The sequence below is a fragment of the Pteropus vampyrus genome, unplaced genomic scaffold (genome assembly GCF_000151845.1).
Source record: "Pteropus vampyrus isolate Shadow unplaced genomic scaffold, Pvam_2.0 Scaffold45, whole genome shotgun sequence".
Classification (NCBI taxonomy): Eukaryota; Metazoa; Chordata; class Mammalia; order Chiroptera; family Pteropodidae; genus Pteropus; species Pteropus vampyrus.
This window is the reverse complement of record NW_011888826.1, coordinates 5,571,040-5,594,622: the sequence shown is the minus strand read 5'-3', so window position 1 is coordinate 5,594,622 and position 23,583 is coordinate 5,571,040. Positions and strand designations below refer to the sequence as shown.

At 35.0% G+C, this 23,583-nt stretch overlaps 1 pseudogene; it reads left to right on the top strand.

The window, feature by feature from the left end:
* The first annotated feature begins 20,859 nt into the window (after positions 1-20,859).
* LOC111738993 lies at positions 20,860-20,978 on the top strand (annotated as a pseudogene).
* The last annotated feature ends 2,605 nt before the right edge of the window (positions 20,979-23,583 follow it).

Below are 23,583 nucleotides of genomic sequence, written 5' to 3'. Positions count from 1 at the left end.
ACAAATGAAGAGGGATTCTAGAAAATTTGATTTTTTGTGCCTAAATAAATTTAGAAAATGATAACATACCAATATTCCTTTCTTCTGGGTTTGCAGTGAGAAACTAAGAAGGTCTGCAGAAAAAGTACAAGTTTAACTTGGTTTTACTCAGTATTTCTTGAAACCCTCTTCTCCTCTGCCCCAATATCTGTTTGTATTTCCAGGCATATTAGTGATCTTTGGAGTACAGTTTATATAATATTAGTGTGTTTGCCAGTTTGCGTTTAATCTTATGAAATGAAGTGCATTATTTTTATTAATATTAAGTTTTGTTCCATTTTAGTCATAATGAGCTTTTGGTCACAATGAGTTTGACCTGTAACTTTGTAAGTTGAGAATAACTGACAGAGAACAAGGAAATTAATTTGCAAATTAGATTCTTAGGGAGAATTTTTGTTTGTTTTCCTAACAGTAACTGAGGCCCCTAAGTTGAAATGGCCTTCATACTACGGTTCAATTCAACATTGCATAGAGCAGAAAAAGTAATAGATTGTTACTGAAAGAATTTGGGCGAAGTTTTGCAATGCAAAGAATTTGTGGGCTCTATTTAATTGAGCTGCGAGACATATAATTTGAGGTGGAATGGCAAGCAATCCATAATTAGTAAAGAACAGAAGCTCTATTTTGTAAGTCATTGTGACAAATATTCACTATTATGAGATTTAACTTGTACTTGTTACTCGATTTTTGTACTGCACCTAGTATTGGTAAGTGTTTAATATGATATTAATCTGTTCTCAAAAAGCAACTGTTGTGTGGTTGTTTTATTCATTTGTCCTTTGAGTTGCCCTGTTAATGGAGAAGGATGCTAATGAAACCTTTGTACAAGTGTAGCAAACTTCCTACTTGTTTAGGCTTTAACCATGACATATTTGCTCATAAGTTATCCAGTAGCACAGGCATGAAGCTGTTGTAAGTCCTTTTTTGAGTGGTAGAAACTTCATTGGGCACAACTATGCCACATAATGCTTTTTACTCTTCACAAGACCAGCATTTGGCAATATACAAGAAGAAAGAGGGTGGTTCCACAGTCCCCATGGTTTGCTATCCTTTCCCTCCTCGTTAAATGTTTCTCTTTTTTTCCTGTGTCACTTCTATGACTAACGTTGATCACTTGACTAAGTTGGCCATCTTTTGTTTATTTGGAGGACTTCAACATTCAAAAAAAATTTTTTTCATGGAAAATTTTTCTCTCATTCAAGGTGTCATTGGTAAATCATGGAAATATATTATTCGCTCATTGGTTTTGTCAACACATGAGACTTAACCTGATTATTGGACAATTTTTGTTATTTCCGGAACATGAACTTTCGTTCTCATGTGAACTTTTAGAAGGAAGGAAACAAGAGTGAAAGAAGTTGAACCTTAGCTTGGAATGGAATTTTATTTCTACCATAACCACGTAGATGGTGCACCATTTTCTCTTTTTTCCTTCTGTCATCTGTGAAGGTGGAAATGTTTGGCTTTGTGACAGAGTTCTTTAGTGGAAAGCCACTGAGTTCCAGAACTAGTCCTTTTAACTAGTTTAATGACTAAGAACAAGTCACTTAAATTTTCTGGACTCAGTTTCCTCATTTGTAAAATAAAAAAGTCTTATTATAATATCTAAAGTTTGATCTAAATGACTCTTTTAAGATTCTAATGTGCAAGTGTGGGGGAGAAACAAATTTTATTCTTCCCTTCTAAGCTCTTTTTGCTGGTCTAATAATTAAATCAACATGAGAGCTTAATAAGCAAAAATAATCAAATTTAATTATAAATGCACATATGGGAATCCCCACATACATGAGAGAGTCAGAGACCCCAAATATATGAGATGTTCTAGGACAGAAAGGTAACATGGGCATATATGGCATCCTGAGCTAACGATGAAGTAAGGTGCCTGGGGCTTCAGAGGAGGGGAAGGTTATTCTCAGAATGATAAAAAGAACAGATGTTTTGTAATTAGAAGTTTGCCCTGCCCTGCCCTTATAGATAGGTCATAAAACGTTATTTCTGGTGATGACTCTTTTGATGATAATAATTATTATGGTCAAGTTCCCAAATTTAAATTCTTCTAGGTAGTGAAGGGAGGGATAGACATTTCTCCTGAACTCTGAGGGTGTCAAATTTCCTTCAGCTGAAAATAATCCACATGCTAAAATAGCACATCTTGGAGAGGCCTGTTCTGAACCCTTTCACGAGTAATAAAAATATAACAAGATATGAAACTTGTTGTCTTACTTCCTCTAAAAATCATTAATAACAAAACTTGCTATCTACTTTGTATTAGCTTTACATGGCAACAGAGGATAATAATGGCTTCTGAATCACTGAAAACCACCCAACTAATGCACAACTGTAATCCAAATTAGACACATTTATTCTAACAATCACATTACTGCTTTGCCCACTTTAAGTTGCTGTGATTATTTTTTGCTAGCTCTTTGGGAGAAATAGGTTATTTTTTTAATTATGAAAATGTTATTTCAGTAAATGTAATTTAATTAAAATGAGAATTTCTGCCAACTGTTTTAAATAAATACAGTATTCTTTTACCGGTATGAAAGGAGTTACTATTTGCTGTCTCATTTCCTCACTAATATGCTGGCTTGTTTCGCTTGAACCTGAGCTTGTGGAAGTTTATTCTTAACCAAAGCAGTTCTTTTTTCATGTAAGTAGGTTAAATGTGAATTGGGCTGCCTCGGGGTGCTTTTTTGTTCACTTTTAAAAAGCCCCCTCAAGAGGTCCTCTTTTAGAAACCTAGAATCATATGTTTGGAAGATTGATTCAAATTAACATTAGAATGGTCCTTTTATTTTTAAAAATTATACAGACTATTTAAAATATGCTAAATTGACATAGATTAAACTAAAACCGAATAAGGGAAGTGTTTCTTGTTTTATTCTACCTTTGGGATGAAAGAACTGAAATCAGAGAAAAAAATATAAAGTATAGTAAGGGACAATTTCTGCCCTCAAAATAAAGGAGGAAATATATTTGTACAAAAGGTACAAATTAATGTCATTCATTTTCTTGTGACTTTACATGCACTGGAATGGTGTAAGCAGACTAAAAGTTTATATATGTTTTGACTTCTGAGAAGCTCGTTTATTTTCAAAGAAATATTACATTACTAAATTCCTAGAATTACATTTTACAATTATCTTGTTGATAGAATGGCCGGCACTTGATGAAGTATATTAATGTGTCTCTTCTTTTGTAAATCGTATAGCAATTTTTTTTTCCCAGAGTTAAGACAGTGCAAACATTTTAATCTGTTGGAAAAGATTGAGCCACTAAATATGAGTAAAATCACTTAGACTGATTTTTTTAAAACTATGCTAGAAAGCTAGGGGACTACAAATTATGCTTTGGCTATAATTCAGGGCTATACAATAACCCAGGTCCCTAAAGTTCTCAAAAGAATGACAAAGAAGGTATGATTTCCAGACATGTGTATTATATATGCAAATAGATTTGCAGTGAGAAAGGTTTATATCCTTGTAATAGGGGAAACATTCATTTTTAGCATTTCAGACCATGGGGAACATAGTAATTACAACAGGCACTAATATCTGTCTCCTTCCTATTCTTGCTTTCAACTTCCTCCCCTTCCAAGCCCTAGAAGAATCCCAGTGGAATTAGTCAAAGGAATTTAAACCTATGTCATTTCCAACGTCTTTTATTCTCTCTGTACAACATTTAGCACAACATTGATCCTCAAGGAATGTATAGCATAGCTCATGTGTGTGTGTGTGTGTGTGTGTGTGTGTGTGTGTATACACATACACATATATACATGCACACACACACACACACACACATATATCATTACAGCAAAAGGAATTAAGAATGTTTTTCTTTACTTAAATATGTCTATAGACATTTCCATTATGTGATTTATACTGATGGTTTTCAGAAACACAAAACTAGAATACTCTTTTATAGTTGAGATTCAGTGTAAAGCTATGTTCTCAGTAAAAATCTGTATCCTTAGTCAAGTAACCCCATTATTAGCTAGAAGAGTCTGGCCAATGTTCAATCTTTGAACAAAATAAATTTGCAAATCATATTGCTAGATGAGAAACAAAAACAAGCAGTTATTAGTCTTTAGTCTAAAGCCCTTGCAATATTACCTGCCTAGATTCAGTAAGCAAGAAACCCCCTGCCGTAGCTCCTCCCACTCCCACCCAAGGCCTGTGCCTAGGACTGGTAGCTGCACTGTTGGCTTGACAGCCTCACATTCTTAATCCTTAATTTTTAAGTAGTTCTACTGAGGAATGTGTAAGATTTCAGTAGCTAGCATCCTGCAATTAATATCAGCTCCAAATGTGCATTTTAAGGCCAAACATGTCTTTTCTCAAGAATTTATACAAGTTTATTTTTACTCACGCAAAAAAAAATTTAAAAAATTGAATAAATCAATTCATAAGCTTTTTTTTCTTTACTTTGAAGGATTCATATGGTTTTGTTTTCTTGTTAAAGGTATTAAATTATTTAGAGAAGTTAACCTATATATTATCAGGGGAAAAAGCTGACTTTCAGTAGACTTAAGGCTTGACGATATATCTGATTTCCTTTTATATCGTAATTTTAACTCTCTTCATCTCTGTCTGTCTCTCTCACACACACATATACACACACATCCTTTGTCTTTTGCAAATAATCATCATTGATCATGTCATTGGTAAGGAAACAAGAAGGTATGCATATGCCCTGTCGTCACTAGTAAGAAGTAAAGGTTTGCAGAATTTTATGGTTGTTTCAACCTCTGTCACTGGGGAACAAGTATAAAAAAACAACAGGTGTTCTTGAATTTCTTTTTTAAATGGAGAAGGTGACCCATCTGCCATATCCCTTTAACGCTGTCTACTTAGGACAGGTAATGCTCCTGATTCACAAGAGTCATCCTGGTAAAGCTTTGAGCAGAAACTGCCCCTTCCCTTATTCCCATGCTGCCTCCAAACTCAATTCATATTTAATTTTTCAGTTAAATTTTCTGTATTTATAAAATTATTGTGATTATTTTGAGTAATCATCCTGCTCCCCTTCATGTGGATATTTGCTCTAAGTGCTCATTTGTTTGGACATGTCCTCTTGTCTACCTGGCAGGATTGCATCCATTCTTACAGCCTCCTTTAAAGATTCACCCCCAGGAAGGCTTCCCCAACCTCTAGGAAGTTAGAATTTCATTCTTTTCAACTCGTACCTCCACCCCCACCCCATTACATTACTTATCACATTGCTTTGTAGCTATTTGTCTTATCTTCTTGACTTGAATTCCTAAGTCTGGACATATTTGTCCTATCCATCTTAAATTTCCCAGTTCTAGCAAGGTGCTTGGTGACTGGTAAGTATAAAATAAATATTTATGACAGCCCAAAGAAAGGATTTGTAGTGACGTGAGTTAAGACAGAGGAAGAAGAGAGAGGAGAGAGGAAGAAGGGGAGAGGAGAATGAATGGATCTGGAGGAAGAAGAGACACGTTGCTATGAGGGTAATGGGTATTATTTCCACATATTTAGCTCCTTTTTACGTTACTTTTAAATTTGGGTTTTAACAACAGAAAAAACTGTTGGTCCTATTAAATAAGGATCACGTGCATGCTTTGGCAGCTTTTTCTAGGGTTGGTGACTTACGGAGATTCCAAAATGCTGTAGTGGGGGCTTCTTCGAGATGTGTTTAGTTTAGGAAAAGTAAATATTCCTCAAAACAAGATTTTGAATTTGTCAAATCTGAATAAAAATAAGTTAATAAGATGTAAAGAAATACAAGTGGAAACAGCAGAAGAGCTGAGAAGGGCGGTGGAGGAACGATGCTAATTTGCTTTGTCCCTTCTGGCCGCCCTGGCTCAGGCAGAGGACTAGAGTGTGCTTTCCTCTAGCTCTGTGGTGTTGTCCAAGAGAACATAATTCTAGACCTTCTGGGTTTCTTGTTATCTAGATCGCTTTATGTAGGAAAGTATTAAATGGTGCAATGACCAAAAGCGAAGTAACCTACTTTATTCAAGGACTTGCTATCTTCTTAGCAGATCGCTTAGCTACTAACTGTGAAACTGCTTAAGAATCTTAAAGGCAAGGTGGGAGTTTTGCTAGCAGTGAGGGACTATGGGGTAGGGGAAAGGAGGGGATTTTTACCAAATAAACATTTAAAAAAATGTATTTAAAAATTGTGGTAGAGGAAATTTCAGAAGACAGAGCCCATCAAAGAGAGGAAATGCCAGGTAATTACTAAACCTTTATTGCACATTAACTTTAGAGATACTAGGCTGGGTCTCTATGCACAGGGGGTAAACTGGTTTATGACCTTACTGTTCATCATTTTTTATTTATCAAATATCTGTTTTCCAAATAGTCAGTATTGCTTTGGTTGCATTTGTTATTAATGTTCCACATTGATAATTTGGAAGCTGAAGTATTACCATTCATAATAATACTTTGATCCAAGAATTTACTAACGCATTTCAATGTGTGTGTGCATGCACACACACACACACACACACACACACACACACACACACAGAGTCACATACGGATTTTGTTTGCTATTTTTAAAAAAATTTTGTTTTCATCTTCTATTTTGTCATTGTCATTTTTACTGTGCAATCTCTTGATAATCTCCTGTGATCCTTGCTGACTCATTTTTTTTTCCAGTAAATAGAAAAAAATGGTTGATTTGGGCTAGAAAGTGACAAAAGGGAAGGATATTCAGCATGAAAAGTCCCATTACGTTTTTCGATTAGTTTTTCCCCCTAACAGCACAGTTGTTCTCCAGCTAGTCTGGTTGGTTAAGAGTGGTTTAATTTCTCATCCTTAATATAAAATATGAAGGTGCAGATTGACTTCCTAGAGGATTGGTCAGCTTTCTGCATTGAAATAAATGTTTTTTATCTACGCATTAAAAGCTTTGTGACATTGGCAGGTTATAATCAACCTCTCTGAGTCTTGGTTTCCTTTGTGGCGTGGACAGTGGTGTTACCTAATTTATGATGTTGCTGAGAGGATGAGATGACATAACATACTGAGGCTGCTTGAAAACTGTTACTGGCACCCAACAAATATTTGCTATTGCTATTATTGTTATTATCATATAAATTCACACTGCCAAGACCAATAGTGAGATTGAGAACCTGAGGGATACGAACAAAGAGAAGAGTTGAGATAAGTAAATTTGTTGAGATAGAGTTGAGTAATCCACAGGCAAAGACTGAGATACATGAGGATACAAAACTGTACCTTGATGAAATTAAACACTCTGTTATAATTGTTATAAAAGGAATCGTAATACCACGTGACAAAAAACTGAATAAAGAGGTGATAGCATCCTAATGGAATGGGAAATAGTTACCCAATTTTAGAATTTTATCAATAAATGAGTGCTAATTTTTATTGGTTTCTGATTATGTAAAAAAAGAGAGAGAGAGAGAGAAAGATAAGTATATATTAAGTCGGTACCTATTTACTACCAAAATCTAGATGATTTTCCTTGTAAAAGATTTTCCACTACCTAACATAAAGGGTGAAAACAAGAATTCAATCACTTCCTAACACCGTAATGTGAACTATTTTCTAGGTGTTCTCTACTCATTTCTGGCTGCAATAATGAGAGTTCTCTCAAAACAATGCCACACAGCAGCACTAAGTCTGTGCTCTCCCACACACCGCATGGAAGGGAAATCAAGTAGAGAACAATTTCACTGTTTGCCAAGGTCAACTTTTCTGTTTTTCAAAGAGTAATGTGCTTTCCTTGAAAAATAATGTAATCCTTTCTGCATTGAAATATGGGCCTCCTGATATGGAATTCTTTCTCGAATAATAATATAAATCCATGTTATCTAATTTGACAGTAGACTACTGTATGGAGATTTAAGAAACAGTATTAGTATTAATTTGTTCAAAGGAGATACATTTATTGCTAGTTCTTCCTCCTCCCCCTTTCACTCTGTATCTTTACTAACTAGGTGATATTCCTTCATAAAATATTTTTTAAACAATAAAATGCTTTCTTCTTTTTATCTTCTAATAAAATTTTTTTGGAGAGTCTGGGGACTCATCTGATCTTTAGTTGAACATCAAAGATAGCCCCACCTTCTCAGGCTCTTGGAAAGGAAACTTGTGTTTACAATTATTTAATTTTATTTTAATTTAGGTGACATGGGAGGAAAGGAGTAAAAAGATACCATGCTTCTTTCCTCGTCTTTTTACACTTTAGGAAACAATTACATACAGCAAACTGGTTCTTGCTTTCCTCGTTTCCCCATCCTCATCTGTTTAATATACCTGCACCTCCTCCCCTCTACAAACTAACAGAAAAGCTGCCAGTGCACCAGAGTCTAGATAAGTTCAAATCCCCTTTGGCCAGATTCCTCTCGCTACTCTTAAAAGTGCTTAACCTTTCTTGCCTCCGATGTTCTAGAAACACCCATTCTTGTCCTCAGCTTTTTTGGAAGTCGGCCATCAGGGTGCGCTTGTTGAACTGGCCTGCAGACCTGAGCTGTGTGTCTCCCTGCAGACCCTGAGCTCTCTGTACAATTTCTGTATCAGGGGAGAAGTTTGCCCCTTTTAAATGACAAGAAATGGGCAATGGGCAATTTTTTGTTAATTTCTAACAGACAAAAGTCTCTGGGTATAGGAGGGTCTGGCTAGACTGTGGCTATGAGGGAAAGCGTTACAGGTGGGAAATGACAGCAGGGAGCTTGCTGACCTCGTTCCCGAGACTGGGGAGTCAGTCACACTTCCTGACTTGGAGCGGACAGCTCATCATCACCCACAAGGAGGCTGCCAACATAAGATTTAAGGGTTAACAGCTGTGGTCTCACACGCAGGTGCTCCTATAGCTGACGCATCGTTATTTGGGACTTACCACATGAGTCTTTCTAAACTTAATATCTCCAAAAAGTAAAAGTGAGAAATGAAACGATCAAGGTGCTTCCTTCCAGCAGCAAGGAAGGTGGATCCAGCTCTTCCTGCCCAGTTGCCAGGTCTCACCTCAATGCCTTTCTGCTCCCTATGGGGCCCCACTTGCTCATTCTGGGCCACTGGAAGTAACCTGCTCATACCATTTTCCCTCCCACTCATTTTGAGTATGTATTTCTGAAAAAATATCCTTTATTCTTTCCCCCTAAAGCCAAGCTCTTTCCCAAACTCGGCTCTCCCTCAAAGCCACCATCAGTTGGTCTAGGGGAGATGAGCTGCTCCAGCTCCAAGTGCAGGTGTCAGAATTCTGCTTCTTGGCTAATTGATGCAGGGAGAACACAGTTGAAATGAAATGATATGCTTGGTTGCTTGATTCATGTTCCCCCTCAAGCCTCCGATAAGTAAATTAGTGTCTAAGGGAAGAACTTTTAAAACAGCTCAGTGAAATTTATCTCACATCTACAGAAGACGATCTTCCTTGTCCCGCCACCCCGCCTGCCCGGAGCAGGGACTGACTGACCTGTCTGTGGTCCATAGTCTACAGCATCCTCTGGATGTTTCCAAATAATGTTCAGAGCAATAGTTCTACTGTTGACTTTGAGGAATTAGGAGCTTTTGGAGAGGCACAGCTCAAACTCTTTGAATCTACTGGGTTGCCTTTTAGCACTTAAAAGAATGTGTTGTAATAATTGCTGTTAGGAAAAAAGAATCTGCACTGATATTGATGGTAAATAATGAGGCACTTAAACCTCCTGAAACTTTACATGATTTAAGTTTTTTGAAAATAGCTGATTATTAAAGGAAATATGGAAAATGAAGTTAAAATATGTAATTCTACCATTCCACATGCATTTTCTTATCATTCATATATAAATTGTTCTGTTTATGTAGGTCGTATGGAGAGAGAGAGAAAAAGAGAGAGAGAAAAGAGAATATGCTGTTTATTTATATGCAGGAAAACTGCAGTTATAAGCATAGGCTCAGGAGTAACAGGATGCTACTTTCAGCAAGTTATTTAATATCTCTAAGCCTCAAATTTGTTATGAGGGTTAAATGAGATACTAGGAACTAATAGTTATTGAATGTTTCCAGTGTCCCAGACATTGCTCTAAGCTTTTTCACATATTAACTCTTTTTACTTTTTACAACAAACCCATGAGGTGTGTATTATGACGCTTTGCCTTTTATTATGTGTAAATCCTACTTATAAATGGCTTAGTGTAAAGTCAGAGGTGTAGTAAATGCTAGCTATTTGTACATGATATGTTTTTGCAAGATGTAGATAGTAATAGGAAGTTTTATAACATACTTTTCATTTTATGTTTAGGCATTTTCCCAGAATGAAATTTTTATTTAAATATAAACTTAGTAGTTAATGTCTTCAAATAAAAATTAAAGGTCATCTTTCACACTCTTTCTTCTGGGGATAAAATTCAGATTCTTATATTAATAAAGGCAAGGGATGGCTTTTCGTATATTATCTGTTGTTTAAAATCAGTTTACAATTTTTCTAAACATGTCATGACATTATCATCTCTTCCTAAGTGGTTAGTTAAAATGAAGAGATTTAACTTGTTGCAAATAGACTGGTTGCTTTTGCCTTCTCCTAGTTACTCCTCAGGTGGGATTCTAGAGTGTGCACAGTGTTTTTTTGTATCAGATACTTCCTAAACAGGTAGAATATGGCCTTCCAGTTAATTTAACATATAGTGGGGATTTCTGCATTAATGGGCATATCTCTCATAATGAGTGACACATGACAGAAGCACATTTTTTTCTTGGATTCCTGTTAGATAAAATTCAATCTTTTAATGCAGAAAGGTTACCAGTGTTCACAGACTCTGTTTTTTCCTAGGGACATTGTGAAGAAAGCACCTAACAATTTTATTCAAACATTTTACTAAGGTGTTGTCTTAGTTTCATTGTAGCGATATCAGTATAATTCTCAGGGCTCAGAGTTTGGAATAACTTCCAGTGAAAACTTTAAAAATTCTTTATTTTTACTAATTTTTAGAGATTGTTTAGCAAAATGTTTTGATCTCTTTGGCAAAAGGAATGTTTATGATCAGTGTCCAAATTATAGTGTTACTTGGCAGTCACTTTGAGTGAGATTATTTTAGGACTTCTAAGGAGTAACTTAAACTTTTATATTGTGTTTCCAAGGTCTTTCTAGAAGGGGGTTCAGAGAACTCTGCTCTCATATCCTGAGATGTCTTCCTGCACGATCTGGTTAAAGTTTCAGGATGGCATAGATAGTCTTGATAAAGTCAGCGAGAGCTAAGAAGGCTCATTTGGGAAAGAAATTCAGACCTTTAAAGAGAGTTTTCTGTTATACTTAGAAAGCCTTTCTTCACTTTGAAATTAAAGTACTTTCCACTTTAACTTTGAAATCTTTAACCTTGTAATGATTTGTTTTTGACTAAGGTGTGAGATGGGAATGTAACATTTTTCACTTAATGGCACCTTTGTCATGTATTCAAATTCCCACATATAGCAGGATGAGATTCTGAACTTTTTCTTTGATTCAGTCCATTTAGGCTTAAATAAATATATGCTCGCCTGTGGTGGCTGCACTTGAATCATCATTCCCCAGCCCTGGCCTCCTGGCTGCAGCTTTCCTCATTGGGTGGAACTCTGTAGTAGACTGACGTTAACAGGTTAAGCAGAGGCACAGGGCACATGTGGGCCCTGTTCTTTATTCACAAGCTCAGACATGAGTAAATGGCACGGTTGATGGGAGCAGATAGAGAAAAGCCCTCCTCTGGTTTGCCTCAAGCAGAGTGATGAGCTTGTCGGGTCCCTGTGTGCTGCTGTTGATCCAAGGATAAGGCTCCCGTTGGTTTACAGCAGTGTCTGTCTCCTGGGGCCTGTTTGCAGCTGATCCAAGCAGGGCTCCCCCTTCGAGATCACAGCAGGTTTACCCTTTGTATCAACTCTAGGAGCATACAGAGTAAGTCAGCAAACCAGTAGTCACATCAGCTCAGTGGCCATGTGCAGCCTGAGAAATGCCCCTGGAAAGCTGTAAACTCTTACAATGAAGAGAGTTAGATTTTTCTTTTTTATTTTTTTCTTCTCTTCTTTTTTTCATCTTCTCACTCTCTATGAGCTTGTGGTAGCCAGCGGTTCATGGTAAAGAACATCTCTGCAGTTTATGAGAGAGTAATATATTTAGAGGAATGTATTTGGTTTGTGGCGAGGAAACTTCCTTTTTCAAAGTTATAACAAGCTGGTCTTTAATATAATTCTCAGAACAATGAACTATGTTGGTTTTTTTTTTAGTTTGTTTAGTGTTGTTCCTGGAAAAGTTGCTAAACATATTTCTGAAACAATATATGTGTCTCTGTCAAAGTTTTAATACCAAACCCCTTTTACTGATTTCTGACAATTTTAAATGACATTATGCAAATCGTACAAGCTATTTCCAGTGAATTTACTGCTCTAGGGATAGATAGATTAGCAGAATAAAAGAAAACAGTTTCTGATCTCTGACATTCAGGAACACTGGACAAGGCTTTGAAACTGTCAAGTAGTTAAAAAACGTTTTCTTGTTTTGTTTCTGTCAGAGGAAACAGTACACAAAGATGGAGAGGATTCCTTTGTACTTGTGCCTATTTATTATAGTAGATCTAACTATAGCTTAAATTATGTATGGGTATTATAATGTAAGAATTTGATTAATAATTAAAATAAATTGCTAATATGCATATGTGCTTTAAAATGCTGGAGAGTTTTGTTAGATCATTTTCGGCATTCATTATTACACACTGACCAAGAGATGAACTTTCAAGTTAGTTCAAATGCTTGAACTAACCTCTCTTTCACTAATATTTTTTTTCTAATGTGACAAAAATTAATCTTAGGCTCCGGATGCAAAGTTGGAAAACCATGTTTAATAATATTACACATGATATTTTTTAGAAATATATGTATGTATACTTCTTTCGACTTGAGAAATTTTTTTCACTTTACATAGAGTAAGAGTATTGCTTGGTCTTAAATAATTAAAGTTCTAAGAAAAATAATATTAAATCATCATGAGAGAATCCTCTTTTTATTTTACTTTTAAATGGAAATAGATTAGGTATTCGAATATCTCCAGACCCTAAATCCTTAGGCCCCAAATCCTTAAACAGTGTCCACGTGTTCTCAAAACCACTTACACATTGATCCATAAGGGAAGCATACCTCTTGAGCAATAACTCTTACTCTACAGCCATTTGAAATAGATGACGCTTAAAGAAAAATGGTATAAAAATGTCGGTACAGAACAGAACATGTTATAAAGACTACGTTTCTGGATAGAAGACAACTGAATTATTAGTCTTATAAAAAAAATGAAACAATAGTAGAGATTATATTTTATGTTTTTTCTAGTTGAGGCAGACCAATATATTTCCCGGACAAACCTGGGAAGATACTAGAGGCAGTGCAGTGGAGAGGGGGTTGCTTTGCTGCAGAATGCGGGCAAGCACAAACCATGTGTTTGTCGATCGTTTCACTAGGGATTTTAAGTCATTATTGTTTTATGGCAAATAACATTTTTTTCATTGTAACATATTAAAAGATAGAAAGAGAGAGAGGATTTCTGCAATTTTTTTGGAGTCAAAAGAGTGAGTGCTAGGGTGTTTTTATTTTAATACTGATTGGCTTAGTCGATGAGAATATATATTTGTGTATTAAGCAAAACACTTTTGAACAAATTTTCTTTTGTCACTGAACCAAACATAGATTATTTGGTAGTATATATAATTTCTCTTCATCCAAGAGAAGTTAAAGACATGCTCTGAAAAGTAAAGATCATTATTAGTTTTTGTCATAAAGAAGTATTTACATTTATTTAAGTCTTGAACTCTTTATAATGAAATTTCTCATTATTCGGGTTCAGATTTTGGTCCTATATAAATGGCATGAAAGTAGGCCGCATTTAAAATTGTTAATTTTAAACTTGCTATATGTATGGCCTTTTTCTAAGAACTTTGCAAATGTTAACTCATTTAAACCTCATAGCACCTCTGTGACATATATAACTAATATGCTGAGGAATATACTAATTTCTACTGTCAACCTATGAGGGACATACTAATATAATCAGGAGAAACTGAGGAACGGAGATGTTAATGTAATTTGCCCAGGGTCACCTAGCTGATGAGCGCGAGAACTGGGGTTCAAAAGCAGATGGACTATGCTGTTCTCAGTAAAAACATAATAGCAGATATGAATATTTATTCCAAGTAAGACCACTGCTGGTGGAACATCTTACAGCCTTATGGTAAATGAGGAATTCAGACTTTTGCTGTTAAGAATAGTCAATTAAAATCCATGCTTGAATTGATTCCGAAAATTAAATCTCTGAATTATTGATGCTATACAATTTCAGGTGGAGGTTATTATAAAATTCAATAGAGAAGGTAAATGCTTATTTATTCTTTAAAATAAATAAGCACGGATAATGTGATTTCTCACTACATTACATGTGACATTTGATTTTATTTAAATGATTTATTCCATAGTCTAGAATTTCACTGCATGTTTTGTAAATTTACTAAATATTCATTGAAAATGACTTCAGTAAGTTTCGAGTCAATATGTGAAGATACACTCTTGGCATGATTATAAGTTTAATTGTAAGAAAATACACATATAAAATAATGTTATAATGATATGTTCATGTGTTTCTACTACATATTTAAAATATAACATCCTCTCATCTATATAAAACTATGTTGTGTAAAATTGTTGTGATTCATCACACATTCAGATTTCACCCCAAATAGTTTTCTTTGTAGGTTTTGTAATGTCAGATTAATATCCTTTAGCTTTATTTTTTCTTCACATAAATTCTCAACAGAATTACGATCCTAAAGGAAAGATGAAATAGCAAAACACAAGTTTTGGCAAACACACCTGCTGGTAGGAAAATTGATTTAGGATTGTTTGGACACTCTCATTATATTGACTCACTAAATAGAGCTAATCAACTTCTCCATTTAATTTTGCAATAGAGACAAACCTGAAGTCAGTGTTATGCTGGGAGTTCAAATATCAATTCAATTTTTTTCATCATCTGTATCATTTTATGACTTCAATGAGAAATCTAATGTTCAGTTATCTAATAGGTATTTTTAAAGTATCCACTAGAGCCCAGATTGTTTACAAAAGTTTTTAAAATTCAAAGTAGATTTTCTTTCTTTCCTGGTTTTCAAAGACTCTGGTTGAATAAAGACATTTACGATTTACCAGAAAGAGTGTTACAATTTTTAACAAATATGCAAGTTGTATTTGTTTTAAACTTATCTGTTCTGTTTGTATCCTGATGATACTAAATCCTCTATAACTATTTGAGATCTCTGATATAACTCTAAAATTTTTATGGATTGTTTTAGTTATTTATTGTCCTCAATATTTTCTTAAACTTATCTATTGCTTTCTTACACATCAACTAAAGGAAACTATATCCTCATCAGACAGTGGAAAATCTGCTCCTTTGTAAAAGGAACAAAACCTGTTCCATTCTGTTCAGTACAATGTCCCCAGGAAGTAGTACAAAGGCTTATTTTGTAGATTATAAATGCTGTCTATACGTTGATGTCAAACGTTAAGGATATATCAACAACCCTTCTTCTTTTGTTCTTGAAGTCATCTAAAATCATCCTGACTCTGCTGATAATTTTATGCCCTAAACCAATAAGAATGTATACATATTCATCTTAATCTTTGTATGACCAGTTTCTAGTATGGCGCCTCTCATATAATAGACTTCCATAAATATTTGATGATGAATGATTGCCCTTTAAAGCAAAAAATGATTTAGTACCTTTATCAGGAATAATGTAAAGATTTCCATATTGGTGAAATATGGCAGAATGCAACACAGAATGCAACTGAGCTTTTTCAGTTTGTTTTTACAGATATTTCACAGCAAAAACAGAAACAATTCAAACTGTCACAATGAAGGTATAAAGGATAAAAAATACTTATCATGCAACGGATGTTAGATGATGCAAATGTAAAAATCCAGAAGGTGAACTTGAACTTCTTGCCTGAAACACAGAGATTTTAGAACTTATTAAGTCTTTTATATTAATACAAGGAATTAAGATGAAGTGAAATTTCCCCTTTATGTTAGTGCTTTAAAATATACCATAGATTTAAATTATGGTAGGGAAAAAAATCCCGGCTAAAGATGTAATTCAGATTTTACTTAATTTATTAATCGGATGGCTCTTTAAATACTGGATCAAGGGAATCGAGTATTGAGAGGATAGCATTTGTAGATGTTTCACTCTCTGGATTATAATTTCTAGTCTTCTGTCATTCTTGCGACACTTGCACAAACACTATGCTCATCCTAAAGACAGTCCTGGAAGGGAGACTAAAGCTGAGCCTGGCATTTCAACTTCAAGTACATCTCCCATCAACTCTGAGATGTTGCTTTATGATATCTGCTTTCTTCCTACACTCGCATTAATTGCATTATAAACTTTACAATGGGACAGGAGTTACAATAAATTGTCACAAAACATGAGATTCTAAGCTCTCCTATATTTAGCACGAGGCTCAGAAGAGTGCAGGGACAGTAAATGCACAGGGGACGGGTTACTGCAAAGCAACCTCACTTGAAAAGGATCCCGGGATCGATACCAGGCTTATGAAATCGTTCATGTCAAGCATCCCCTGGATGTGTTTTATTGCTTTTATTAGTGTGACTATTTAATACAAGAACGTATACTTCTTTGCTTTTACTTTTCAAAGCCTGCTTAGTATAGAAACCACGGCCACTCCACTCTGCTTTCTTCTTTGACTACATTCCACAAGAGAGGCGAACTTTCTAAATACTCATATTTCAAACAGATTCACTTTCTTTTGGGAAACTAAAAAGCACTCTGTGATCCATAGAAGTGGTTTAACTCAGGAGTTCATAAAGGTATCAGTAGCTAGCAGAAATGTTCTACCTGAATGTTTGAAAACCATTGTTTGAAATCCTATTGAAATCTTTTTACAAGGGATTTAAAATAATTTATAGATTAGAAAAACAGAGCTGGGCAGTTTCACTGTGCTGCTGTTTTCATTCGGCTGAATAATTGCTTAGCTATTGGTCTGCCTTGGTTATCTTATTCAGTGAAGGGATTTTCTCCCCTAAATCTAGTTTCTAATACTTAATACTTTGTTATATTGTGATATAATCATTAGTACATTGGACTTAATCTATATTAAAAAGTTGAAAATGATATTGGAGCTTCAAGTCTATTCAGCCTAATATGCTGATAAAAAATGTATGTTTTCTTTAGTTTATTTAGAAGAACAGGAGATAAAACCTCAGAGTCTTTGTCATCCACTGAAGAGGGGGACTCATTGATCAGCTACTTAATTGCCTTTGATTCTCTGAGTGACCACGTAATTGCCAAGCGAAGCCTGAGTAACAGTTGTTAGCAGCTGAGTGATTAATTAACTGTTCTATGGTCCCTAAGTTGCAAGAGCAAACTGACTTATATTATGAATTTAAATGCAGTTAAGATGCTTAAAGTATGTCTGTTCTCCTGTGTCACCAGCTGTTTTTTTTTAATTTTATTACCTGATCAAGTAATAATTGATAGATAAATTAATGAGCTTACAGTATCCTTGAAAGTGAGTCAATGGATTAGATTTCAAATTAGCTAAAAAGAGTTTATGACTAATTTTGTTTAGGTCCTTAAACAAATTAAAACATTTTGAAAATGTTTTTATTTCTTTGAAATAACTGCATCCACGTATTAATGTCTATTATGTGCGTGCATGCTTATATAAAGAGTAGTGTGTTACATGATATAAATGTTATTTTTAATAGAGGTTGTTATTTAAATGTTTAAATGTCTCGAGGGGAAAGTCAGCTGCAAGTATCATTTTGGGGGGCTCAGTTTATTCACAATAGTATAAAAAATGAAGACTTTCTCTAAGAAAACTCCTTTCTTTACCTGCTCGTTAGGGGAGGGTATATTAACCTGAAGTCCGAAGACCAGAAATTTTGCTCTGCTATTTATAAGTTCTGTGTTTTTTGGGTGTATTCCCTAACTTCCCGGTGTTTTAGTCAGCTAACGGGAAAATATCCCAAGTGTTCAAATGGTGAGCTTGCATAAAACTGTGGGGTTTAAACTCAGGAGGGTCGCTGAAGATACAGACAAGGAGTGATTGCTAGCGACAGTCAAACAGGTTGGTTAGCTCAACTGGTTATTGTTACTGATAATGGTGAAGAAGAGAATTCACCAGTTAGCATTAGAACTGTAATGTGCCAGTATAAAGATACTTTCGTTGGGCTTATAAAGGGAAAGTCTTTAAAACGTAGGCTGACTTTGAGGACACTTTCTTATTCTGAGGTATTAAGTAGCTGGGACTGCAGTCTTTGGGACAATATTCATTTGACCCTGTGGACATAAGGTAATAAAACTCATTTACTCTTAGGCAAATAGTGATTTCTGTAAAGATTTACTTCAGATTTTATCCTGAAGTTACATTACTATAATAACAATGGCTGTTACAATTATATACTATTGAATTAGTTTCTGTTCTGAGTATCAGTCTAAATTGGGGCTGGATTTTTAAAATCTGTGTGTCACTGTATTACAAAAACTGTCAGACATAGTACTGTCTTTTTATTCATAATACAAAGATGGAAATTCTAAATAAAACTTTGTCATTAAATTACTGCAATTACTTTTCTGATAATTTAATGTTGTTTATCATTTTATTCTGTGATGTTTTGAAATTAATTTGTTTAGATGGCGTTTTTTTGGCTCCTCCTTTCTTTAAAATTCTCTGAACTATCTCTAGGGGCTTTGTTTGCAACACAATCCTCAGTTTTATCCTAGGTTAATTGTGGAATTATTCAATATAAACTAACATGTCGTTACGAGACTACATTTAATTAATTTGCACAGTGAGTCTATGAATGTATTGTTGCCAGCAGTGAGGAGAAATACATAAAAGCTGGAACCTTTTTTCTTCCTTTCTCGCTTTCTCCATGGACACACTTCTCCTATAGCCTGGCCTATGCCATGGGACAGGGGGTTATTACCAGTGAGGAGCCCAAAATATGTACTCTGCTGTGTGCAATTTTAAAAACGTTATACTGAGGTAAGGATGATGATCCAGTCTACTTCGAATCAGTCTCAGAGTATTACTTTCCAGCAGGAAGATGGTGTTTGTTCCTTCAGTGCCTCAATTGCTCCCTGTTTGTAAATTATGAACCTTTGGCAATCCCGAGTTTCATTAACACCTAGGTTATTATTTAGTTCTCTGAAATTGCAGCTCGCCCATAAGACTCTCAGGAGTGAAAGTGTTGATGCAGCTTGGGCACTGGGAGAATTTGGCTGTCTTGAAATAATGAATAGTAGGATTTCTTTTTTTTTTAATCATTCAGAATTTAATTTATAAAAAGTGTCTGTAATGCCATTGCTAATTTTGAGTCGAATATTTAAAATTTTTCATAGTATATGTATACTGTGTGTAAAGTGGCCTGGCACGTGGTAAGCTCTCCATAAATATGGGATGTATGTTTATTTTAGTTTGTGTTTTTGTTGTCAGGTGAATGATTGAATGAAAGGCAAAAATCATCAGGTAGCAGCACGTTCCTGTAACTTTTAGTTTCTTAAAAGTCAGTACACACAGACTGTAGATGGAGGCCCTTAAGCCTAGATAATGGCAAGCGCCATTGGGTGCAAACACAGGCATGTGGTTGCCGAGGAAGGACAAGATGCGCCAACATCACCTAGGGCATATTGAGTGACTTTGTTGCTAGTACAGCTGGAGCCCTGTTTTACTGCTGACTTTCTGGTAAAATCTCTCTGGAGCCAAGGGTAAAAAAAGCCCTTCAAATATTTTGGCCTCATTCCATCATAGCCACAGGTACTCTGCCAGCAAATATATTTTTTTTTTTTTTGAGTTCTATAAAAGTCAGCTTCTACTAAATCATTATTTAATTCTTTCCTTAGTTAGAAGAGATCAGTAGTTTTGTCTAGGCAAGAGAGAGGTAGAATGGAGTGTAAGATCCCAGGATCGTGCTTATCTGATTTGGATGTTTTTTGAACATTTATTGTGTCTTGCCTCACATGGGGAAACTGATTGGGTCTCATTTTAACTCGAGTGACAGTGGAAGGACCGAAAACTCTCTAGAATTCATAGTGACCGTCTGTATTCTACAGACTTAACTACTATGCATCTGGACTGTGTCATTATTCAAATAGCAACCAAGAGTAGGAAATGCAGTGCTGGCTATTGAACATCAAACATGGATTCCTTTGCATCTGAACAGCAGAATTATTTTTGCGCCAGTTACAAGCCTTGCTTATGAATTATTTAAAAAATAAAATCTTGAGCTCTGAGGCGTTTTTGAAAAATCTTTTATTACTACCATCACATAAACATAGGAAAGAACAGATGTGTACTATCAAAGGTGAGGCTCTCTTTCATATTTTAAAAGAAACATAGTGCATTTGTTTCTAAATATAGCTCATTGAAACAATAAGAAAAAAATCGTCTTCAGGTAATTAAAGAAGTAAAAAATAAGAAAGGAATCATGTGAAAGTAGCAAAGAAAATATAAATAATCGAAGAGAGAATGAAACTATAGGAAAAAATGAACCTGATTTTCATACACATGAAAGGCTGGAAAATAATAATAATAAAAAAATCCATTATTCTGTCATTTTACGAGGTAGATGTGGAGCATTTTTGCTTAGAGGAATGATATGGATAGGGTTAAACAGACAGATGACCTAAGTTCCTAGGCCATTCCACAACTAATATTTAATTTAAAATTAATTTTTGAAAGCAGAGAAACCTGCAGCTAGCCAGTTATTCACACATACTATTAACCTGTTTATCATTTTATGCTTTCTTGTGTTTGATAAGAAATTAATGTATAATATTTTTTCCTTAAAGAGGACTTTTAAGTCTACAGCCATGCCACCCTGAACAAGCCCGATCCCATCTGACCCCAGAAGCTAAGCAGGATAGGGCCTGGTTAGTACTTGGATGGGAGACCACCTAGGAAGACCAGGTGCTATAGGTGTAAAAAATGAAAAAATAAAGGATTATAAACCGACGAGGTCCTTGCAATCTGTGAGGTCAACCAAGGGTTGCCTTGCCTAAAAAAGAAAAAAGAAAAAAGAAAAAATAATAGAGAGAGAGAGAGAAAGAGAGAGAGAGAGAGAGAGAGAAAGAAAGAAAGAAAGAAAGAAGGAAAGAAAGAAAGAAAGAAAGGACTTTGAAGCGAGTGATACCACTCATTCTTAAAATACACACTCAAACTTGGTCTAGTCTTTATACATGTATAAGAAGGGAATGTGCTGTGTTTTGAAAGAATTCTCAGGTAGAATTTTAAAACACTCTATTATAATTCAATAAAAAGAGAAATTTTGATATTTTTCATCATCTATTCCTAGTGAAAGAAGATTATATACCGAGAGAAATCAGCTAATTTATTTCAAATCATAAAAAAAAATTTTACAGAAAACTACCTAAAGTGCTCTGAATATAAAATGTCATCAAAATCCTGTTATAACCCTGGGATTTCAGATGCACGGTTGTGAGCTGTGGGAACATGGATAGGGAACTGACTCCGTGGTCGGCGAGGGACAGGTGGGAAATGATGTTTTTGAAGAAGAGTGCTCTCGTAGTAGCAAGTTAGCACAGTCAACTTTCACCTCTGCCAAATGCGTGATTGGCTTAAGCTACTTATATTTTCAAATCTGTTAATTATTCACAGTTTTGGCAGAGCTGTTGCTTCACACAGTGCTGGTGGCTGTCGTCCACCTTTTTTTTTTTTTCTTTTTGATGAGTTCCATGAAAGGGAAATTTGAATTTTTTTTTCCTTCTGAAGCTTTTAATGATACCACCATAGTTTTTCTGAATTTGAAACAATTTCACAGTTTTATTATGGAATGGGTGCTAACCTCCCAGTATAATTCTGTGGTTTTAAAATGTTACACCAAAACTGGCTCAGGGAAATAGCTACAAATGGAGGATTTGATGAGTTCCAAAAGAGAAAAGGGAACAGAAAAAAGGAACAGTAGATTTTTGTGGTTGCAAGACTTATGGTTCAGGGTACCCCTTGGGATTGAGTGCTGCTCAAAGACAGGAAGTATCCATTCATAAGTCTTGGTCTTTTTCTACTGTATTTGGTATCAAAATTTAAATGAATTCAGGGCTGAATGCCAGCATCAATCAGTTCCACATGTCTGATCAAACCTCCATTCTTGCCTACATAGTCCTTTCGAAAGAAAAAAAAAAAGCATACTTTAGTAGAGGGATGCTAGAACTATTTCAGGAAACACCTCGATCTAGCATTTCTGGCTAGTGGAGAGAAGTCATAAAATTTATTCCATGCTATATCATGAATATAGTTGCAGGAATTTATAGGTCCCAATAAGTTATATGTCCTTTAATACTACACAATTAATCCAAAAGTATTGCCATTGTTTGAAACAAGTTGAGGATACTTCTTCCATAATTTTCTACAGAAAAAGAATTTATGAGCTATAAAATTAATATATATAAATTAGTTTAGTTTTTTAGTTAGACTATTTTATAGCATGTTCGTTACCCAACAGATTATCTGTTATTCATTAAGTGCGATCTGATTTTTTTTACAGAGCTAATTACGAAAATATTCAAACACACAGCAAAATTGAAAGATTTTAAAATAAAGCTAGATTGCACCATGGCAGTTTGCTATACTTGCGCTAATACATAGCTGATTGGCTTTTTGCAAGCATCTCCAAATCTAATTCGCCCTAAAGATGAGGTGTTCCCACCAACATGCACATGCACACACACACACACACACAGGCACATGCATATAAACAAAGGTAGGTAATTTCGAAATAGGAGTTTTAAGATAAAGGTTTGACCCATTAGAATATTATCAAGATAATTTTAGTAATTTAAAAAGGACTAGTTAATATCTATGGTTAAGTTCTGGTATATTTGCTTCAAAATGAGTCATAATATTTTAAAGTCACATCTCATTTATGCTTCAGCCATATGACAACATTACCATAGGATTAGATCTAGACTAGATCTAGATATGAATAAGCACATGGAAGTAAATTTAAAGCTACATAATAAAAACTGGGTATATGGACTTAAAAATCAGTAAAGATGAATTTATTCATACCTGGTATGTGATAATTTTGACTCCCCATACTCTTCCGTAGCATTAAAAATGCAACTAGTTCTTATAAGGAAGTAAATTATTTTAGTTGTTCTTCCCTTGTTAACATTATGATTAATACATAAAGGTGATATCTGACGGAAGCAGAACATTATCTTAAAAATGCTAAAGTTTCCTCTGGCTTTAATATTCTTTGATTCAATAAACTCTAAAATGTCTTTATGATTTTAGCATCAAGTATTTGTATTTGAAGGACTAATGTAAATGTGAATGATTGAAAATGATGTTTGTTTGATGAACTCTAGATCCTTGGCAGATACTACAAATCTTGGATGTGTTGGGCTCCTAACCCTTTACCGTTGGTGACCCTTTACCATTGGATGTGTTGGGCTCCTAACCCTTTACCATTGGTGATCAGAATCCTTTAATATTTGGATATGATTTGGATTTTATTGGAAATCTCTTTGGCTGTAGTACAAGTGTTCCCGTGTGAAGGGAGCAC